The sequence below is a fragment of the Borostomias antarcticus genome, assembly GCF_949987555.1.
Source record: "Borostomias antarcticus genome assembly, chromosome: 14".
NCBI classification, from domain to species: Eukaryota; Metazoa; Chordata; class Actinopteri; order Stomiiformes; family Stomiidae; genus Borostomias; species Borostomias antarcticus.
The window spans coordinates 26,966,304-26,973,803 of NC_140247.1; positions in this window are offsets into that span (position 1 = coordinate 26,966,304).

The following is a 7,500-nucleotide window of genomic DNA, read 5'->3' on the forward strand; positions in this document are numbered from 1 at the left end:
GTGATTGCACCCCATCCTGGCCAGCCACCACCTGCAGCCCATCAGCCCAGGAGGTTAAGAAGCCACTCCACACAGCATGCGGCGCCAGATCGTTGAATTCCCATGTGGTAACCTCACGGCTCTAGCTCCCTTTACCTTGCCTGTTTTTGACCTTGCTACTGTAACCACCGTTTTTGTCCCCTGAACTTTTTATTTACCTGTCTTGTTTTTGGTTTACCCTTCCAGGACTCCCGCCATTGCCTGAACCCAGCCTGCCTGACTACCCTGCCCGTCTACCAAACCCAGCCTGTCCGACTACCCTGCCTGTGTAACAAACCCAGCCTGCCTGACTACCCTGCCCGTGTACCGTACCCTGCCTGGATTATTGACTATTCTCTGCCCAACCCTGGACTGTACCTTGAACCAATTAAACGCGCCATCTTGGCTTCTCCCCCTTATCCTGCCGTCGTGTCTGCTCTTGGGTTCACCTCCTGACCCCTTAACAGAACGATCTGGCCAAGACATGGACCCAGCGGACGTCGACGCCATACGCACTGCCATCGCCAGCCAAGGTACGCTGATTGGGAGACACGACTCTGACCTCCAACATGCGGCCAGTGCCATGCAGGGCCTCTCCACCAGCGTGAACGCGCTCGCCACCCAGGCAGCCCAAACCGACCAGGGCCTGCAGGCTCTCACCCAGGAGTTCCGGAACCTGATCGCCCACCTTACCCCTCTCCAGGACCCAGCACCACCCCAGGACCAGCCCGCCGCTCCAGCTCCTGGCGAGGCCGCTTCCCCCGCTCTGCCCCGGAGAGAGCCCAAGCTCTCCAACCCCAGGCCATTCGACGGCGACCTGGCTGAGTGCGGGTCCTTCCTGATGCAGTGCAAATTCATTTTCGCTCACCAGCCTAGCCGGTATTCTGGGGACGCGGAGAGGATTGCCTTCGTCTCCAACCTGTTAACCGGCCAACCCCTCCGCTGGTTTGAAGCAGTCTGGGAGTCAGGGGCGGCCTGTTTCGGGTCCTTCGAGACTTTCTGTGTGGAGTTTAGAAAAGTTTTCGACCATCCAGCCCACGGCCGCGACTCCGCCTCACGCCTGCTCCATCTCCAGCAGGGCACCCGGAGTGTGGCAGAATTCTCTGTGGAGTTCCGCATCCTGGCTGCGGGGAGCGGGTGGAACGATGCCGCCCTCCAGACCGCTTTCCGCTCAGGCCTCACAGAGACTATTAAGGATGAGCTGGCGCTCAGGGAAGATGCCACCTCCCTGGACAACCTCATCTCGCTCGCCGTGAAGATGGACAACAGGCTCCGGGAGCGCAGGAGAGAAAGAGCCACCCGTCCCTCTGGCTCTGTCCGGCCCCCCAGTCACCGTCCCCCAGGCCAGCCGGCCCCCTTCTCGTCTCGCCCCGACTCCGCCCCCCTGCGCTCCTCTGCTCTGTCTGCCTCTCCATCCCCTGAGGACGAGCCCATGGTATTGGGCGGGGCTCATCTGACCGCTGAGGAGCGCCTCCGGAGGGTTACAGAGGGGCTCTGTTTCTATTGTGGCGGCCCTGGACACACCCGGAACACCTGCCCGAACCGCCCAAAAGCTCCAGCCCGTCGGTGAGAGGGGTGTCACTGATGGGCGGCGTACTCACCCCCAGCCACCAGGGGCGCCTGCACTTGGAAGCCGTGGTCACATCTAACAACCGGCCATTCCCCGTACCTGCTCTGATTGACTCGGGCGCGGACGACTGCTTCATCGATGCCACGCTCGTCCGTCAGGCCGGCATCCCCACACAACCCCGGGACACGCCCCTTGCCGTTCACGACCTCAGCGGGAGACTGCTGGCCGAGGTCACCCAGGTCACAAAGCCCTTGGAGATCCGTCTGTCTGGCAACCACCACGAGACCCTCTCCCTGCTGGTGATCTCATCACCCCAGAGTCCCCTCGTCCTGGGACAGACCTGGCTCCGGCGCCACAACCCCCACATCGACTGGGAGACCAACAGGGTGATTGGCTGGAGTCATCACTGCCACAGGACCTGTCTCACCTCTGCCACCCCGCCTACAGAGGGCGTCAGCGCCTCACTGGAGCCACCTGACCTGTCCACGGTTCCCTCCATCTACCATGACCTCGGAGAGGCGTTCAGCAAACAGAGGGCCCTCTCCCTGCCTCCTCACCGCCCCTACGACTGTGCCATTGAACTGCTTTCAGGAGCGCCCCTGCCCTCCGGCCGTCTGTTCAACTTGTCTCGTCCTGAGAGAGAGGCCATGGAGAAATACATCCACGAGTCCCTGAACGCCGGCCTCATCAAGCCCTCCAGCTCACCCGTAGGAGCGGGCTTCTTCTTCGTGGGCAAGAAAGACGGCACCCTACGCCCGTGCATCGACTACCGGCGATTGAACGACATTACAGTCAAGAACCGCTACCCCCTGCCGCTCATCGCCTCCGCCTTCGAACCGCTCCAGGGCGCCACAGTGTTCTCCAAGCTCGACCTCAGGAACGCTTACCACCTAGTGCGCATCAGGAAAGGAGACGAGTGGAAGACGGCCTTTAACACCCCCCTCGGACACTTTGAGTACCGCGTCATGCCCTTCGGCCTAACCAACGCCCCGGCCGTGTTCCAAGCCCTAGTGAACGACGTCCTCAGAGACCTCCTCAACCACACCGTCTTCGTCTACCTGGATGACATCCTCGTCTTCTCGCGCACCATGGAGGAGCACACCGGGCACGTCAGGCAGGTCCTCCAGAGGCTCATGGAGAACAGGCTCTACCTCAAGGCGGAGAAATGCGAGTTTCACGTGCCCACGATCCAGTTCCTGGGTTTCATCATTGAGGCCGGGAGGGTGAGGGCTTCCCCAGAGAAGATCAGGGCGGTGGTTGAGTGGCCGGTCCCCACCAGCCGCAAGGAGCTCCAACGGTTCCTGGGGTTCGCTAACTTTTACCGGAGGTTTATCCGGAACTACAGCCGGGTGGCGAGCTCCATGACAGCGCTGACATCCACGGCCATCCCCTTCGCCTGGACCCCTGCGGCGGACGTGGCCTTCAAGGCCCTGTTCACCTCCGCACCTGTCCTCATCTAACCGGACCCCTCACTCCAATTCATCCTGGAGGTTGACTCCTCCGACACGGGGGTTGGGGCGGTCCTGTCCCAGGGGGCCGTGACGGACGGCAAGCTCCACCCCTGCGCCTTCTTCTCCCGCCGCTTGGAGCCGGCCGAGAGGAACTACGATGTAGGAAACAGGGAGCTTCTCGCGGTCCAACTCGCACTGCAGGAGTGGAGGCACTGGCTGGAGGGGACGGAGCAGCCGATCATCGTGTGGACTGACCACAAGAACCTGATCTACATCCGGGACGCAAAGAGGCTGAATCCCCGGCAGGCCAGGTGGGCTCTGTTTTTCGGCCGCTTCAATTTCACCCTGACCTACCGACCAGGGTCCCGCAATGTGAAGCCAGATGCTCTCTCACGCCAGTTCTCGCCCCCGGAGCGGAGTGCAGAGCTGGACACTATTCTGCCCTCCTCCTGTGTGGTGGGTGCTCTCACTTGGGAGGTAGAGGGGATCGTGAGGGAGGCCCAGAGGACTCAGCCAGACCCAGGCGGTGGTCCGGCAAACCGCCTCTTTGTGCCTGACCGGGTCCGTACCCAGGTCCTCCAGTGGGCCCACACGTCCCAGTTCACCTGTCACCCAGGAGCCAGCCGCACGCTAACCCTGCTTAGGCGCCGGTTCTGGTGGCCCACCATGGCCGTCGACACCACCAAGTACGTCCAGGCCTGTACGGTGTGTGCCCGGAGTAAGTCCTCCCACCAGCCCCCTTCAGGACTTCTGCGTCCCCTGCCTGTTCCCGGCCGGCCCTGGAGCCACATTGGGTTGGAATTCGTCACCGGTCTCCCCCCATCCCAGGGAAACACGGTGATCCTGACCATCATTGACCGTTTCTCGAAGGCTGCCCACTTCGTGCCGCTGCCTAAGCTCCCCTCTGCCTCTGAGACTGCGGACCTGCTGGTGACTCACGTGGTCCGTCTCCATGGCATCCCCCTCGACATTGTGTCAGACAGGGGGCCGCAGTTCACCTCTCGGGTCTGGAGGGAGTTCTGTCGGGCTATGGGGGCCACCTTCAGCCTGTCCTCGGGCTTCCACCCCCAGACCAACGGGCAGGCGGAACGGGCCAACCAGTACCTGGGCACTGCCCTGCGGTGCATCACGGGCCGGAGCCCGGCCTCTTGGAGCGAGCGCATCTCCTGGGTCGAGTACGCCCACAACACCCTGCCCAACGCCTCCTCAGGTCAGTCCCCGTTTGAGTGCTCCCTGGGTTACCAACCGCCCCTTTTTCCTGAGCAGGAGGAGGAGCTGGCTGTCCCGTCAGTCCAGGCCCACATTGACCGCTGCCGCAGGATCTGGAGGACCGCCCGCTCGGCCCTGCTCCGCTCCACCCGCAGAAGCCAGCGGTATGCCGACCAGCGTCGGACCCCGGCCCCCAACTATGTGCCTGGCCAGGAGGTCTGGCTCTCCTCCAGGGACATTCCGCTGCAGGCAGGTTGCAGGAAGCTGGTCCCCCGCTTCCTCGGCCCCTACGTCATTGAGAGCGTGGTCAACCCTGTGGCGGTCAAGCTCAGGTTGCCCCCCGCCATGAGGATCCACCCGGTCTTCCACGTCTCCAGGATCAAACCTGTGAAGGTCAGTCCCCTTTGCCCCCCAGGCGATGCTCCTCCCCCCGTCCGCCTCATCGACGACCATCCGGCCTGGACTGTCCGGCGGTTGCTGAGGGTCCGTCGCCGGGGCCGGGGTCTGCAATACCTTGTCGATTGGGAGGGTTATGGGCCTGAGGAGCAAAGCTGGGTGCCCCGCAGGCACATCCTGGACCCCTCTCTTGTCCGGGATTTCCACCGGGCCCACCCTGGCCTGCCTGGTCGGTCGCCGGGAGTCGCCCGTAGAGGGGGGGGTCCTGTCACAACCGATGCCTCTAACCCTGCCTCTCTGCCTGCCCCTAACCCTATCTCCGAGAACGAGTCCCCTGGCACCTCCCAGAGGGCGCAGAGGGAACTGCGGGCTCGTCGGCGTGAGCAGCTGCCGGTCATTCCGGTGATTGCACCCCATCCTGGCCAGCCACCACCTGCAGCCCATCAGCCCAGGAGGTTAAGAAGCCACTCCACACAGCATGCGGCGCCAGATCGTTGAATTCCCATGTGGTAACCTCACGGCTCTAGCTCCCTTTACCTTGCCTGTTTTTGACCTTGCCTGTTTTTGACCTTGCTACTGTAACCACCGTTTTTGTCCCCTGAACTTTTTATTTACCTGTCTTGTTTTTGGTTTACCCTTCCAGGACTCCCGCCATTGCCTGAACCCAGCCTGCCTGACTACCCTGCCCGTCTACCAAACCCAGCCTGTCCGACTACCCTGCCTGTGTAACAAACCCAGCCTGCCTGACTACCCTGCCCGTGTACCGTACCCTGCCTGGATTATTGACTATTCTCTGCCCGCCATTGCCTGAACCCAGCCTGCCTGACTACCCTGCCCGTCTACCAAACCCAGCCTGTCCGACTACCCTGCCTGTGTAACAAACCCAGCCTGCCTGACTACCCTGCCCGTGTACCGTACCCTGCCTGGATTATTGACTATTCTCTGCCCAACCCTGGACTGTACCTTGAACCAATTAAACGCGCCATCTTGGCTTCTCCCCCTTATCCTGCCGTCGTGTCTGCTCTTGGGTTCACCTCCTGACCCCTTAACACTTATCTAGAATCCCTCACTAGCAGGAAGACCATAGCCACTGGAAACACAAGAGCAATATGCTAATTCATTGCAATGTCCAATTACTACCTGGGGCACATTCTAATGTAGTCTATTTGTTTATTTCAAATGATCAATGTCCCATTTTCAATGATGATTTCACTTGATAGGGAAAATATGGACCTGATGGCTAAAAGTGGAGATTAATATATACTTGCTCAAATGACAATGATAACCTGAACCCCCTCAGCTGAGAGAGTAGCAGGCTCCCCGGGCCCCGTATCTCAAAGCCCCGCCTTTCCTCCAGCTTCCTGCGCCGTGGCCACCGAGGGCAGCAGGGGAGGCTGGAGCAGCGCGTCTGTGTGAGGCTGTCAGCTCCCAGACACGTAGCAGCACAGCACCGCTGCTTACTCTCCCGATACACACTAGATCTATGTAGACGGACGCATACGCTTAGCAGGCACCGGTTCCTTTACCGGATCAGAGAACGAACCGGGACCGACAATGGACCTATTCGAGTTTGACTTCTTTCGGGATTGGGAACTAGAGCAACAGTGGTATGTACAGATCTATCTTTTATATTGCCATAATGTCTTTGTCATAAGCTGGTTCTCCTATCCGCGGAGGGGACTGCCACATCGATACGCCCGGCGTGTATAGGCTCGGTACTGCTCGCTTCTGCTCGGAACTCTCTCTGAGTGATGGACTATATCATCTATAGAACTATATCATCTATAGAACTATATCATCTATAGAACTATATCATCTGGAGCCTGTCCTTTGGTATTTTATCCCCGGTTTACCTATTGTCATGTCGTGTGTTGTAGGCTACTTTTATGCTGTAACTGTTCTTCTGTGCACTCTATGCCACCTCATGAATGGAGGAAGTTCTGGATGCTTTGCTCCAGAATGTCAGCATGGAATCAGGATCAGATAGTTTGATTGATTGATTGATTGATTGGTTGATTAATGTGTCGCGCATTATCTCGCATCCTGTGGTTAGAACGGCTGTTAAAGATCTGAGTATTTGTTGTAGTTTTAACAATGGCATTGAAACAGCCCTTTTCAATGTGCACAACTATAGTTATTATTACTGTTATTTAACATGTATTCCAAAAGGTCTAGCGGATACATTCACGAGTATATAATCAAGATTATATTGTCACGGGCATTGGGGAATTTTTGCCCAATTGTGGTACTTTATATCCAATGTTTAGAAAAGGCCATCAATCCTTGGGGCAAATGATAATTATTTATAGGACAATCATTTTTTCGTTGACATTTCCATTACTCGCAATATGACTGATGTCATTGTGAACCGATGTGATATGTGAGAATGTCAGGATGACTGGAGGACGGGTTCCTCACAGGTAGCTCAGATGTTGCGCTGTTAATAAGGCTGCTATTATGATCTGGCATCTCACCGTATAGACACATAAGGACTAAGCATTTCGACCTGCCACTAAGATAGAATCATTTAGTGTAGGCCTAAACTATGATCAGAAAAATCACATTTGGATTTACACATCTTTCTCTAGTGACCCCATTGATAGCTGGGATGTGTAGTTTGATGACTACTTGATGATGGTCAGTTCAGGCAATAGCAGATGTCATCCTCTGTTGTAATGTGGCAGCTTCTGGTTGTCCATCTAGATGGTGGCAGTGAGCTGGTCCTCTGTTGTAATGTGGCAGCTTCTCGTTCTCCATCTAGATGGTGGCAGTGAGCTGGTCCTCTGTTGTAATGTGGCAGCTTCTCGTTCTCCATCTAGATGGTGGCAGTGAGCTGGTCCTCTGTTGTAATGTGGC